This window comes from Ranitomeya variabilis, chromosome 1, assembly GCF_051348905.1.
Source record: "Ranitomeya variabilis isolate aRanVar5 chromosome 1, aRanVar5.hap1, whole genome shotgun sequence".
Lineage (NCBI taxonomy): Eukaryota > Metazoa > Chordata > Amphibia > Anura > Dendrobatidae > Ranitomeya > Ranitomeya variabilis.
Window position 1 is genome coordinate 614,012,811 of NC_135232.1, and position 16,328 is coordinate 614,029,138.

At 47.8% G+C, this 16,328-nt stretch overlaps 1 protein-coding gene across 2 annotated transcripts in view; it reads left to right on the forward strand.

The window, feature by feature from the left end:
- Positions 1 to 16,328, forward strand: part of TMEM121 (transmembrane protein 121) — a 131,862-nt gene that overhangs the window by 92,683 nt on the left and 22,851 nt on the right. The gene's annotated exons all lie outside the window — the stretch shown is intronic.

The following is a 16,328-nucleotide window of genomic DNA, read 5'->3' on the forward strand; positions in this document are numbered from 1 at the left end:
GATATGGTTCATCTAGTGCTGAACCCAACACCTGTTTATGTCAGTAACATGTTACTACTTACTAAAATGTTGCTGCAATTACTACAAACCCTACAACTGTTGAACTGCAACACATTCTGTCGTATAAAGTGGTGGTCAAAATTGATTAATCAAATTTGAAGGGGAACTAACAATTGCACAAATGATTATTGATTTACCAATTAACTTTCTATATTGTGGATCGACACACACTGCTGTCTGCCCGTGTAAAACGACGAAGCTCATCTAAAAAGCTTTTCGCAGTCCTACACAATCTTTTTATCGCCTATCTGTGCTCTTCAATCAGCCAGTGAGCTATGGCTATACTCCTCCTTTATTACAAATTTCCAAGACTTCTTCTGTGGTGCAGACAAAACAGATTATTGAAAGTGGAAAGCATGCAAAGAAGAAATATGGACCTGACCCCCTAGGAGAAATGTAAACCGGACCCCTGCAACTTTACATCCACTATGTATTTTTCAGGGGGCATTGGTTGGAGAACCCCCCAGGGTAATTAGATGTGAAATTACTGTACCTTTTGATTTGATACTTGAAGGGTGCCTTTCATTTTTGAAGTGGTTTTGGGGTGATGCCATCCTATACCAATTAGTCTGCTCCTTTTATTAAATGTGTATATTGTACTGTACATGGAGCGGCCCCCAGACGCAGGACAGCGGGGTACTCGGTACCGGGTCTATCGGTTCTGAGGATGTCACGGTGGCCCGACCCGGTCCGTGGTCCTGCTAAGGGGCACCCAATAAAAGGTGTAGGTGGTGGTGTAGGTCGCAGCAAATAACAAGGACACAGGGTTGCAGTCTCTTTACCTCTTTACTGAAGGCTTCGGCACCCGCAATCCAGAGCACTGTTAACAGGGCTGGCTGAGACCGGCCGGTCCGAAGACACATCCAGAGTTCCCTTGGCAGGTGGAAATCAGTGCCTACCTACTAGCGCCTGGGTGTTGTAGTACTTCCCTGCTGAGCACCACAGGATAGTCCTCACAACTGTCGTGTATGTTTCTGTTCTTTCTCTCCGTCCCCCAGATGATATGGCTAGGACGCACCCGTATGACGGGGTAGGCCTGGAGTTATTTTATAGGGACCCTAGAGACGCCCCTCTCCCACAATTGCCTCCGTTGTCTTCGTTAGGTGTAAAGGTGAGGCAGCCAACCTAAAGTTAACTGCCCTGTCGTAGTTCAAAGTAATGCGTAGAGTCTATTACCTCCTCGGTGCTCCGGCCACCAGCCACGCGCCTCAGAAGGATGTTGCTGATCTTGAGGCACGACTCCTTCTGGTTCTATCTCCTTTGTGCTGTGATCCCGTTTCTCACTTCTCCACAATATGCTTCGCTTCGTGTCCTTTCTTAGGAGTCTGCTGCTATAAGGCACAAGCACGGCTCCGTAACGTTCTGTCTGTCCTAGGCCACTGTCAGGATCCCACCCCTGACAGGTCCTCTCTCGAGCTCTCCCCAGCTACTTTCTGCCTCACTTCCTATCCAACCCCCAGTTTTACCCAAGTGTGAGGCGTGGCCTAGTGGATAGGACCTTTTGCTTCCCCTGGTGGCCGGAGTGTGAAGTGTACTGTGTGTCTGTGATACCTGCAAGGTGAACTCTTTTAGTGCAATCAGACGTACCATCACTCCCCCTGGTGGAAGAGCGACGTTACTGCAACGACCAGACTCTGGGGCGCTGCATACATAATGGTACAATAAAACTGTATTGTATAATACATTTGGAACATTTGGGCTTTGGTTTTGTGTATGGCAGCAGTGTTTGGAGCCTGAGTCTGTGCAGGTTATACATAGTTTTGAAATCACAATGTGTTATTTAGGCACCTCCAGGGTCCACTGGTGGTGGCTTTACACCACTCCATCTGAGACTCAGCATTGTGCTTGGTGATGTAAGGCTTCATGCTGCTGCTCACCCATAAAGATCCTGGTGGGGGTGCAGTGTTTGTTCTGATGTGAATACTAGAGGAGGTCTGGACTCTGCAATTATGGTGTCAGCAGGTCGTTGGTGACTTTTCTGCCCTCATCACATGGTGACCACTCTCTGTAACGTTACGGGGTCTCCACTTTGAGTTGCTCTGGTTCCTTCCACTTCTCAATAATATCACTCACAGGTGATAGGGGAAGATTTAGGAGGCATTTTACTGAACTTAGGAAACTTCACTATATATATATATATATGTATATATATATATATATATATATATATATATATATATATATATATATAGGTAAAACATAGTGAGGCGGTGACATGTGGGTCTGACCGTAGGGCAGGTCGCTCTATCACTTGGTATTCATGCATATATTAGGGATTCCTCCATCAGAAGACTTATTGTCCTGTCAGCTTGCAGTACAAGCAAATTCACTGACCCCAGAAGCCATTAACCGAGGTGAATAATTGTCTTTAATTACATTAAAAGGCATTGGTCAGAATTAGCCTTCCGGCACAATCCAATATCTACTGATCCCCTTGGTGTCTAGAGCTGCTCTCCCAAAATGAGGAAAAATCATCCATGCAGACATCATTTTGATGGTTAGACAAATAACTAATTAGGACTTTTTTATAAGAACGCAATGACTTCTATCCTCGGGACCCAGTAAGGTAATGTCTTCTGGGTAAGAAGCAGGGACTCCATCTATTCAGAAGAAGCCTCCAAGGTCAATGATAAAAACAGAATTATTCTACTTTTCGTGTCAGCATAGCTGTTCTCTTCTGGAAGGGAACATAGCCCCTTTTCCGAGCTTAAAAAGCTTTACGTAAAATGCTTCCCCTAGCAACATCACTTAGCAACCAGCAAGACTACCGCGACTCCGCATCTGGAAGTGGAAATTATTGGGTATTTTTAGCCGTCGTTACATCCCAGGGTTGTTACTGAGGATTTTGTGGCAAATCAGGAGATTGCGGATTTGTTTCTCTCTGTAAAGTTTTGCCTGCATTTTTCTTCATTTTACTTTTGTTATTGAGGCCTGACCTATAATTTGTTCTTACATATATTTAAAAACTAATAATAAAAAAACAAATCAGTATTCTTCCAATTTTCACACTGGCCACTGGAGCTTTTTTAGACTTGTGCTTCATGGAAGAGTTTGCAGCAGGTTCATTATCATCAGAGGCAGGATTACAAGACACAAGCAGCACCTCTATAAACAGCTCACGACATATTCCCAATAGGTGATATCTCTGCTCCTCCTCCCTTTGCACGTGCCCATTAGATGCTTCAATGGAAAAGGTAGGGTAATCGCTGCTAATCTACATGTGTTGTTTCCTGATGCTGAGAAACTATCAGAAGATGACCTATTTTTTTTTTGTTTAATGTATTTAAAGAAATAACAATATTAAAAAAAAAATTATTAGTAATCTTCAATTTTCACACTGGCTACTTGATTTGTTACACTTGTGCTTCATATAATTTGCAGCAGGTTCATTATCATCAGAGGCAGGTGTTATGATCCTTAGGGGCTGAGGATCACAGAACTGACTAGCTAAGTTACTGAACATAGAACGAGCTCTAGGGAGGTGGTAACTGGACTGACCGCAATCCTGATCCTAACCGAACACACTAAAGGTAGCCGGTGAACGTGCCTGAATTCCTAGACGTCTCGACGCAGCCTGAGAAACTAGCTACCCCTAGAGAGAAAGAAAGTAAGACCTCACTTGCCTCAGAGAAATAACCCCAAAGATATAGAAAGCCCCTAACAAATAATAACGGTGAGGTAAGGGGAAAATACAAACGTAGAAATGAAACAGATTCAGCAAATGAGGCCCGCTAATACTAGATAGCAGAAGACAGATAGGAAACTGTGCGGTCAGTAGAAAACCCTATACAAAATATCCACGCTGAGAATTCAAGAACCCCCACACCAACTAACGGTGTGAGGGGAGAAACTCAGCCCCCTAGAGCTACCAGCAAGCGAGGAAATCACATATTAGCAAGCTGGACAAGGACAGATAATAAACCAAGAAACATATTGAACACTGATGATCAAAAAATGAACAAACAGAAACTTAGCTTCTCTTGGAGAGACTGATAACGAAGGTAGTCAGGAGAGATCAAAATAGCACTGAGTACATTGACAGCAGGCAACAACTGAAAGTCCAGGTGAGCTAAATAGGAAACCAACCAGCAGATAACGAGACAGCTGATCCTAGCCACAGACCTGCAGAATGACAAAAAGAGCCACCAGAGGGAGCCCAAAGATAGCACTCACACAGTACCACTTGTGACCACAAGAGGGAGCCCAAAAACAGAGTTCACAACAGGCAGGATTGCAAAGACAGGTAGCACCTCTATAAACAGCTCATAATACATTCACAATAAGTTATGTCACTACTGCTCCTCCGCCCTCATTAGATGCTTCAATGCAATAGATAAGGTCTGAGCCTGTTTATTGCTGCTAATGTACATGGGTAATTTCCTGAAACTACAGAAAGTTAAAGGGGTTGTCCAGTCCAAATTAATAAGTTTACAGGTACTCTGTGTGACTGCAGACTTATGATTCCCCCTGAGCACGCACTGTACACTGCTGGGATTCACTGGTTTCTGACCGCGGAAGCAGCATTGGGTGCAAAATGGCCGTCTTCATTCTCTTGCACCTACATTCTCTGGCTTCTATTTTTTAACGATTCTGCAATGAGACATTATTATGGGACAGAGAGTGCCGCCTTTCCTCTATTTGAAGTTTCACAAAAATCTTGCATTTGGTGAAGTACCCTGAGTTTTCGAATAATCGCAAGATGTGTGTCGTTATCCTTTCAAGTCGTGTGAGTTATGAATAGTCCCTTTTTTTTCTCTATTTTTGCACTATGTATACGTTATATATACTCCTAGCCAGTGGGCTGGGCCTCGCTTCCATACACTAGTCAGCCACGCCACTGGACAGCCGTGCCACTAGACGGGGAGGAGCCTAGCTCTTAACAAGTGTATGGAAGCGAAGCCGTGCCCACTACACAGCTTCTGTCCAGGAGTATGTATAATTCATATCACTCTACTGTCCCGGCTCAGAAACCGGTGAACAGTGCATGCACCACACATGGACCGGACAACCCCTTTAAAGACTAAAAAAAGACCAAGTGGCTGGTCAGAAACTGCAAGATGTCCCATTTTATTTATTAATACAAACTTTGGTATGAAAAAACCCCGTAGAAAAATAATAAAACTAATAATATAGTAATAATAAAAATATATTTGACATAGAAATTTGATTTTAAAAATAGGTAATATCTTGAATGATGACCCATTTCCTTTAAAATGGTTAGAAGCCTCGATTAACCCCTTTTCGACGTTGGGCGTAATAATACGCCCATGTCGGAATCCCTACCTTTGATGTGGGCTCCGGCGCTGAGCCCACATCCTTCCTGGCAGATGTCAGCTGTTTTGAACAGCTGACATGTGCCTCTAACAGCCGTGGGTGGAATCGTGATACACCCGTGGCTGTTAACCTGTTAAATGCACAGCGGGATCGCGGGTCACCAATGGGTTGGCATGACAACCAGAGGTCTCCAGCAGATCTCTATGGTTGTCATAGCCAGATTGCTAGCATGTGAGCATTTCTGCTCCATACAGGCGATGTGATCATCATCTGTATGTAGCAGAGCCGATTGGGTTATGGCAGCTTTGGGTAAGAAGCAGGAAATCCATCTATTCAGAAGAAGCCTCCAAGGTCAATGTTAAAAACAGAATTATTCTACTATGCGTGTGAGCATTGTGCGGCATCAATAGTTAAAAGATCTAATGTTAAAAATAATAAAAAAAATAAAAAATCGTTATATACTCACCGTCTGTCGGACCCTCGGATCCAGAACCGGCCTTTCCCGCTCCTCGCGACGCTCTGGTGACCGCTCCATGCATTGCGGTCTCGCGAGATGATGACGTAGCGGTCTCGCGAGACCGCAATGCACTCTTGGGACCAGAGCACACGAGGAGCGTCGGTAACCGCTTTGCTTGGATCCAGGGCCAACGGAAGGTGAGTATATAACTATTTTTTATTTTAATTCTTTTTTTTAACAGGGATATGATGCCCACATTGCTATATACTGCGTGGGCTGTGCAATATACTATGTGGGCTGTGCAATATACTACGTGGCTGTGCAATATACTACGTGGCTGTGCAATATACTACGTGGGCTGTGCTATATACTACGTGGGCTGTGCTATATACTACGTGGGCTGTGCAATATACTACGTGGGCTGTGCAATATACTACGTGGGCTGTGCAATATACTGCGTGGGCTGTGCTATATACTACGTGGGCTGTGCAATATACTACATGGGCTGTGCAATATACTACGTGGCGTTACAATATACTACGTGGCATTGCAATATACTACGTGGCTGTGCTATTTATTACGTGGGCTGTTATATACTACATGGCCGGCCACAAACAATCAGCGACAGGGCAGTCCGGCCTGTGTATTCAATGTATTATTCTAAATTCTTCATAAATATACTACATACATATTCTAGAATACCCGATGCTTTAGAATCGGACTACCATCTAGTACTGTAATAAACATGTAATCTATCTGTAAGTTATAAGAACATTATAAGCTGCTGAGTTCTTAGATCAAAAACCTAAAGAGATGAACTGGCATATAAGTTGGTATCCACGCAGCGTGTAGGCGCATGTTCACACTGGCCACTAAACCGACAAAGCCTAAGGCAAAAGCAAAGTGGGCAAATACCCTGCTGTAAATAAATAGCAATTGTGCATGAAAATAATATTAGTTGCTTAGTTAACATAATTTTCATCAATAAAACATAACAGCCATCCCATCACCCACGTAATAGTGACCATATTTGGGACGGTCCTAACCTCTAGTATAAAACCTTAACATTTGTCAAATGACATAAATGTGGGTAAAGGCTGAGAAGTACTGAGACCCTGACTAATCGACACCCAGCAATGGGGAGCTATATAAACGTAATATCCAGCTCAAAGAAAAAGGAGGTCATGCCCCTACCTGCACTAAGTGTAGAAACCTGAAACAAAAACCTAAATAGGTGAACTGGCATTGGCATAAAAGTTGGTATCCATGCAGCGTGTAGGCGCATGTTCACACTGGCCACTAAACAGACAAAACCCAAGATAAAACAAAATGAACAAATGCCCTGCAGTAAGTAATAGCAATAGTGTAAGTTCTTAGATCAGTGTAAAATCACAGACCAGATACCTCTTAATTTAATATATTGCACATTTACCTTTAAATTTTATTCCTTATAATATGCTCAGCTGCTGCAGAACCTCATGTTCATGACAAATCAGGAGTGTTATGTCAATGACTAAGCTTAATTAATGTCCATCCTTAATCACTAACACTAGAGTACTAGAGGTCAGAACATTGTTTTTTAAGTACAGACTCCAAGACTTTTCATAGACAAAGATTTCGAAGATAACTGTCATGGCACAGTAGCAAGATATCCTGTGCCAGGGGCTCCTTCCCCATCACGAATGCTAGGGGTGCCCCAGCTATCCCTGCTCCTCGGATTTCTCCTGATGGTAAAGACACCGGGGCCATGTCCCTTACTGAGCTCCTGAATAGGCCCTTATCTGTCCCCTCCCTCACTCAGGGAAGTGAGGAGTTATAGTGTATGTATACACAAACCAGACTAACAAGGGAAGCATTCCGGGATAAATTAAAATACATATCATACAAATATGAACTCACAAACAACAGAGTGGAACACCGGGAAGTAAAGGAAGGAAAAACCAAATAGGAGAGGATGAGGGTATCATCAAGCAACCGTCTTCTGAAAAACACTCCAAAACACCTTCTCAAATAACCAACACCTCCAACTCAACACCAAGCAGTATAGTACTAACTCTACAATGAGTGCTTGCCCAGAGGCTTATATAGCAGAGGGGAGTGGCCAACACTGAACAGCTCCAGCTCTGTTCTAAAGCTGAATGCGAAGCCAAAGCAATGGGACCCACTTCTATAAGAAATTTATGGCATATCCCATGGATATGCCATAAATTTCTCAGATGGGACAACCCCTTTAAGAAATCTTCTATGCTCTTTTTTGTTATAAAGATACATTAAAAAATTGATCAACACCTAAAAGCAATAAGGTGATAAACCAGAGACTTACTTTAAGTGCTGCAATGCCATCCAAGTGTTCCCCATGCGATGAAGATCACAGTGTGACCTGCAATACCCCACACTCTGCCCCTAGCTCCAACCAGTATGCCACTCGCAGTACCCAGCAATTACGTTTCCCCCGATGTTGTGATTTGCTGCTCTATCACAGCCCGACACATAGAACTTCCAGCCTTCCAGAAGCAGCTGCACCATATGACATCTGCCAGGAGAGAGACGAGGGGTGCCAATAAGGCTCTGTATAATTAGCATATTCTGCATATTATTTACAGTCATTTCCACCCACATGTTTTAGGTAATTATAACATTACTCACTGCTAGTATTATTGCTGGCTACATAATTTACACTCACAGATATATTGCAAACATACTCCAGTCTGGAGAACGCATTGTTATTGGAAATAGAGAGCCCCTATAGCTGAGCCTCCATATAAAGAGGACCTCCCACCAGGTGAAAAATGGTCAGTCTTTGCTCTTCTTTAATTCCTGCCTTTGGGGTTTTTAATCTGTCACATGATCTTAGAGATGTGGACATTTTTATTTAATGCTAATTTTTCTGGTCTTTACCAGAGGAGTGTGGATTACATAATAATTACACAGAGTAGTCTAAGTACACGCCCCAGAGGATCCTATGAGCAATGTAAAAAAGAAAATGCAACACTAAGTAAAATGGACCACATCTGGAACCGTTTGGCAGATTTAATATTTAAAAAATGCATACTCAGGAGCATTGGAAAAAAAAAAGCAAACACTCTACTTTTATACTGGTGACAAGTTCTCTTTAAAGAAGTTTTTAGTTTTTATATTTCTAAGTTATTTGAAGCCCACTGATTCTCGCTGATCTCACTTTGATGATCAATTTGATGTAAGTAGATCAGCGGAAACCTCTTTTCAACCAAAGGAAAAAAAGTGAAAATTGGAAATGAACTGTTATGTAAGTACAAAACCTTCTTTTCACAATCATTTACTGCTTTCCTTTATATTTTAAAAGCATAATTGAGAATTAATATTAGGATTATACTTCACAATAATATAATTTTATTTTAATATTTGTGTGCATTTTATTTTTAGATTTTTATGTATTTTAATTTTGTATTACCGTATGTATTTATTTAGATTTTTATGCATTTGAATAATTTATAGTATGTATATTTTAATGTGTACTTTTTATTTATTTTCAGGAATTTTAATATTTTCACATTTTAATGTATTTTAATTCCTTATATATAGTTTTTTCAGTATGTTAATTTTTTTTACATTTTTTAATATACATTTTTCATCATGTTACTTTTTGTTACGTGTTTTAACTCTTTGAAATATGATGCAATTTTTGTGTCATTCTTTATGTATTTATTTTTTTATTTTAATGCATTTTAATTATTTAGATTATATATTTTAATGTGTACCTTTTTATGCATTTTAATATTATGTATTTTAATTTCTTATATGTTTTATTATATTTGTATTTTCTATGTCTCTAAGTATTTTAAGTACCGTATTCTTCAAACTATAAGACACATGGGAACATAAGATGCACCTAGGTTTAGGGGAGGAAATTCGAAAAAATATTGAAGGAAAAAATGTGGTAAATTCTGTACTTAACCCCTTCATGACCGTGGGGTTTTCCGTTTTTCCGTATTCGTTTTTCACTCCCCTCCTTCCCAGAGCCATAACTTTTTTATTTTTCCGTCAATTTGGCCATGTGAGGGCTTATTTTTTGCGGGACGAGTTGTACTTTTGAACGACATCATTGGTTTTACCATGTCGTGTACTAGAAAACGGGAAAAAAATTCCAAGTGCGGTGAAATTGAAAAAAAAGTGCAATCCCACACTTGTTTTTTGCTTGGCTTTTTTGCTAGGTTCACTAAATGCTACAACTGACCTGCCATTATGATTCTCCAGGTCATTACAAGTTCATAGACACCTAACATGACTAGGTTATTTTTTACCTAAGTGGTGAAAAAAAATTCCAAACTTTGCTTAAAAAAAAAAAAAAAAAAATTGCGCCATTTTCCGATACTCGTAGCGTCTCCATTTTTCATGATCTGGGGTCGGTTGAGGGCTTATTTTTTGCGTGCCGAGCTGGCGTTTTTAATGATACCATTTTGGTGCAGATACGTTCTTTTGATCGCCCGTTATTGCATTTTAATGCAATGTCACGGCGACCAAAAAAACGTAATTCTGGCGTTTCGGATTTTTTTCTCATTACGCCGTTTAGCGATCAGGTTAATGCTTTTCTTTATTGATAGATCAGGCGATTCTGAACGCGGCGATACCAAATATGTGTAGGTTTGATTTTTTTTTATTGATTTATTTTGATTGGGGCGAAAGGGGGGTGATTTAAACTTTTATGTTTTTTTTTATTTTTTTCACATTTTTTTAAACTTTTTTTTTTACTTTTGCCATGGTTCAATAGCCTCCATGGGAGGCTAGAAGCAGGCACAACTCGATCGCCTCTGCTACATAACAGCGATCATCAGATCGCTGCTATGCAGCAGAAAATCAGGTGTGCTGTGAGCGCCGACCACAGGGTGGCGCTCACAGCTACCGGCGATCAGTAACCATAGAGGTCTCAAGGACCTCTATGGTTACAATACTGAAGCGTCGCCGACCCCCGATCATGCGGTAGTTAAATGCCGCTGTCTGCATTTGACAGCGGCATTTAACTAGTTAATAGCGGCGGGTGAATCGCGATTTCACCCGCCGCTATTGCGGACACATGTCAGCTGTTCAAAACAGCTGACATGTCCCGACTTTGATGCGGGCTCACCGCGGAGCCCTGCATCAAAGCAGGGGACCTGACGTCGGACGTACTATCCCGTCCGACGTCAGGAAGGGGTTAATATCCCCTATCCTGGTGTTTATGGCCCCCTCATCCCCATTCTGGTATGCATGGCCCCCTCATCCCTATCCTGGTATACATGGCCCCTTCATCCGTATCTCGATATGCATGGCCTCATCCTTATCCTGGAATGCATGGCCTCCTCATCCCTATCCTGGTATGATTGACCCCCTCATCCTTATCCTGGTATGCATGGCCCCTCTCATCCCTATCCTGGCATGCATGGCCCCCTCATCCCCATCCTGATGTGCATGGCTACCTCATCCATATCCTGGTATGCATGACCCCCTCATCCCTATCCTGGTATGCGTTGCCCCCTCATCCCCATCCTAGTATGCATGGCCCACTCATCCATATCCTGGCATGCATAGCCCCCTCATCCATATCCTAGTATGCATGGCCCCCTCATCCCCATCCTGGAATGCATGGCCCCTGTCACGCTCACGCCCTGACTGATGGGCGTGAGCCAAGGAGGTTTGTGGCCCCACTGTACCATGAACCAGACTACCCTGGAAGGGGTGTGGCTATGACAGCTGCCTTGGTCTTCTCTGGAGCCTCTGATGGTGAGGTCAGACTTATGCGGCAGGCAGCTGCCAGGTGCTACTCCAGGGTGGTATCTGGCTGTGGCTGCTGATCCTACTTGGAGAACAGGAACACTAGGACAGGTGCGGGCATCAGGCAGGACTAGCAGATGAGCATGGATGAAACTCAGACGAGTAGGCTAGCACGGCAGAGACACGGGGCTGGCAGGAACAGCAGAGACACGGGGCTGGCAGGAACGGCAGAGACACTGGGCTGGCAGGAACAGCCGAGACACGGGGCTGGCAGGAAGGGCAGGGACACGGGGCTGGCAGGAACAGCAGAGACACGGGGCTGGCAGGAACGGCAGAGACACGGGGCTGGCAGGAACGGCAGAGACACGGGGCTGGCAGGAACGGCAGAGACACGGGGCTGGCAGGAACGGCAGAGACACGGGGCTGGCAGGAACGGCAGAGACACGGGGCTGGCAGGAACGGCAGAGACACGGGGCTGGCAGGAACGGCAGAGACACGGGGCTGGCAGGAACGGCAGAGACACGGGGCTGGCAGGAACGGCAGAGACACGGGGCTGGCAGGAACGGCAGAGACACGGGGCTGGCAGGAACGGCAGAGACACGGGGCTGGCAGGAACGGCAGAGACACGGGGCTGGCAGGAACGGCAGAGACACGGGGCTGGCAGGAACGGCAGAGACACGGGGCTGGCAGGAACGGCAGAGACACGGGGCTGGCAGGAACGGCAGAGACACGGGGCTGGCAGGAACGGCAGAGACACTGGGCTGGCAGGAACGGCAGAGACGCAGGGCAGGCAGGCACGGCTGAGACACAGGGCAGGTTGGTGTGGTGTGTGAAGGAACAGGTAAGGACCTGTTCACACATGAGGTGCAGGTACGGATATGAAGTATGAAGAAACAGGTTGGGACCTGTTCACACAGGAGATGCAGGTACGGAAACAAGCCAGAAGGAAAGGAGTATGAAGGAACAGGTTGGGACCTGTTCACACAGGAAGAGAACCGCAAAGCTGCGGATAGGAGTGGTAGTGCAGCAAGAGATAGCGCAGCAGCAAAAGCTAAGCAGAGCGGAACCGCAAGGAATGCGGAGAGGAGCTGCAGCAAGAGATTACTGCAGCAACAGGAGTGGATCAGAGAAGAATGAAGCAGAACCGCAGGAGTGTTGAGCTTAGGTAAAGCTGCAAGAGAGCGGAGCACAGGCAAAGTCACAAAGGTACAGAACAGGCAGAGCCTCAAGAGTGCGGAGCATAAGCCAACAGAGAGGACACAAGGAAAGACACAGCAGGGAAAGAAGCCACAGACAAGGAGACAGAGGTAGGACAAAGTTCAGACAAGACAAGGTACAAGAACAAAGACACAGGGACCAGATACACTGCCTCCTGGAGGGCAGACAACAAGATCAAGGCAAGGCTAGAACAGAAACACTGAGACCAGGATATACAACCTCCTGGAGGGCAGACAGACAAGATCAAGGCAAAGCAAGGAGAACAGCCTTCAGAGAAGGAGAAACACAGAGCAAGGCCTGGCAGCTCAGAAGCAAACCACTAACTGAGTTAACACATTGCACAGGCCCAGTCCACAGAGTGGAGCTGCCCTAAATACTGGAGGCCTCTTGGTAATTAAAAAAAAACATCGGATGTTTAGCATCCCCTGATGAACCCCCGTCACTCCCACGGGGGGAAACACGTTGGGCATTGCTAGGGATGACATTCCCATACGAGGCTTCACTGATGGCTCTGCTGAACGGTGTCCCCTGCGCTAAAGATGGTGCATTTTGGCTCAGATGAGTGTAGCGCTATTTACATTGCTTATGTGGAATTAAATAATCATTTATAGGGTGGTGTGAAATCCTATTATAGAAATTTGATGTCTAAGGATCGTTAATGGGACACTCACATCTAAATAATTATATGCAGGAAGCCTGATTGGTGGCCTCTCTGGGTTTTTTTCTTTTTTCTCCGCTTTGATTATTACCCATTTTTGAGGGGTCATTGGGCCATGCTGGTTGTAAACTAAAGGACATGGTCATCATGAATATAGATATAGCTTTGTGATGGGTATCATTGACCTTTGATTTATCTGGAGCGGAGTTTTTGTATTTCAACATTTGGACAAATGAGACAGTTAAACATTTTCTCGTCCAGATTGTAGGTATTTATATATATATACTAGATGGCAGCCCGATTCTAAAGAATCGGGAGTCTAGAATCCATATATACTTTATTTATTCAAATGTAAGAATAATTTGGTGGGCGGGGACCCTCGGCCTCCGATTTGGTTGGCGGGGCCCCACGGCCTCCGATTTGGTGGGCGGGGTCCCTCTGCCTCCGCTTTGGTGGGCGGGGCCGCTCAGCCTTCGATTTGGTGGGCGGGGCTCCTCGGCCTCCGATTTGTTTGGTGGGGCCCCTCGGCCTCCGATTTGGTGGGCGGGGCCCCTTATCCTCCGATTTGGTGGGCGGGGACCCTCGGCCTCTGATTTGGTGGGCGGGGCCCCTCGGCCTCTGATTTGGTGGGCGGGGCCCCTCGGCCTCCGATTTGGTGGGCGGGGCCCCTCGGCCTCCGATTTGGTGGGCGGGGACCCTCGGCCTCCAATTTGGTGGGCGGGGACCCTCGGCCTCCGATTTGGTGGGCGGGGACCCTCGGCCTCCGATTTGGTGGGCGGGGACCCTCGGCCTCCGATTTGGTGGGCGGGGCCCCTCGGCCTCCGATGTGGTGGGCGGGGCCCCTCGGCCTCCGCTTTGGTGGACGGGGCCAGGCCCCTCGGCCTCCGCTTTGGTGGGCGGGGCCGCTCGGCCTTCGATTTGGTGGGCGGGGCTCCTCGGCCTCCGATTTGGTTGGCGAAGCCCCTCGGCCTCCGATTTGGTTGGCAGGGCCCCTCGGCCTCCGATTTGGTGGGCGGGGACTCTCGGCCTCTGATTTGGTGGGCGGGGACCCTCGGCCTCCGATTTGGTGGGCGGGGACCCTCGGCCTCCGATTTGGTGGGCGGGGACCCTCGGCCTCCGATTTGGTGGTCGGGGACCCTCGGCCTCCGCTTTGGTGGGCGGGGCCCCTCGGCCTCCGATTTGGTGTGCGGGGACCCTCGGCCTCCGCTTTCGTGGGCGGGGCCCCTCGACCTTCGATTTGGTGGGCGGGGCTCCTCGGCCTCCGATTTGGTGGGCGGGGACCCTCGGCCTCCGATTTGGTGGGTGGGGCCCCTCGGCCTCTGATGTAGTGGGCGGGGCCCCTCGGCCTCCGATTTGGAGGGCGGGGACCCCCGGCCTCCGATTTGGTGGGAGGGGACCCTCGGCCTCCGATTTGGTGGGCGGGGACCCTCGGCCTCCGATTTGGTGGGCGGGGCCCCTCGGCCTCCGATTTGGTGGGCGGGGCCCCTCGGCCTCCGATTTGGTGGGCGGGGACCCTCGGCCTCCGATTTGGTAGGCGGGGACCCTCGGCCTCCGATTTGGTGGGCGGGGACCCTCGGCCTCCGATTTGGTGGGCGGGGCCCCTCGGCCTCCGATGTGGTGGTCGGGGCCCCTCGGCCTCCGATGTGGTGGTCGGGGCCCCTCGGCCTCCGCTTTGGTGGGCGGGGCCGGGCCCCTCGGCCTCCGCTTTGGTGGGCGGGGCCGCTCGGCCTTTGATTTGGTGGGCGGGGCTCCTCGGCCTCCGATTTGGTTGGCGGGGCCCCTCGGCCTCCGATTTGGTGTGTGCTCTGCCTGGGGCCACTGTGCTCTGCCTGGGGCTCCATATGCTGCCTGGGGCCCCTGTGCTCTGCCTGGGGCCCCATATGCTGCCTGGGGCCCCTGTGCTCTGCCTGGGGCCCCTGTGCTCTGCCTGGGGCCCCATGTTCTGCCTGGGGCCCCTGTGCTCTGCCTGGGGCCCCTGTGCTCTGCCTGGGTGTAGGACACTGATGACGTCACTTATCTCCGGACATTAGCTCCGGACATTAGCTACGGACATTAGCTCCGGACAATAGCTCCGGACAATAGCTCCGGACAAAGCCACGGAAGTTGGCACAAATTGCAGGAAGTAGTATTCTAGGCAATTATATATTAGATATATATATATATATATATATATCTAATATATAATTGCCTAGAATACTACTTCCTGCAATTTGTGCCAACTTCCGTGGCTTTGTCCGGAGCTAATGTCCGGAGATAATGTCCGGAGCTAATGTCCGGAGCTAATGTCCGGAGATAAGTGACGTCACCAGTGTCCTACACCCAGGCAGAGCACAGGGGCCCCAGGCAGCATATGGGACCCCAGGCAGAGCACACTGGCCCCAGGCAGAGCACAGGGGCCCCAGGCAGCATATGGGGCCCCAGGCAGAGCACAGTGGTCCCAGGCAGAGCACAGGGGCCCCAGGCAGCCTATGGGGCCCCAGGCTGAGCACAGTGGCCCCAGGCAGAGCACAGGGGCCCCAGGCAGCATATGGGGCCCCAGGCAGAGCACAGGGGCCCCAGGCAGCATATGGGGCCCCAGGCAGAGCACAGTGGCCCCAGGCAGAGCACAGGGGCCCCAGGCAGAACATGGGGCCCCAGGCAGAGCACAGGGGCCCCAGGCAGCATATGGGGCCCCAGGCAGAGCACAGGGGCCCCAGGCAGAGCACAGGGGCCCCAGGCAGCATATGGGGCCCCAGGCAGAGCACAGGGGCCCCAGGCAGCATATGGGGCCCCAGGCAGAGCACAGTGGCCCCAGGCAGAGCACAGGGGCCCCAGGCAGAACATGGGGCCCCAGGCAGAGCACAGGGGCCCCAGGCAGAGCACAGGGGCCCCAGGCAGCATATGGGGCCCCAGGCAGAGCACAGGGGCCCCAGGCAGAGCACAGTGGCCCCAGGC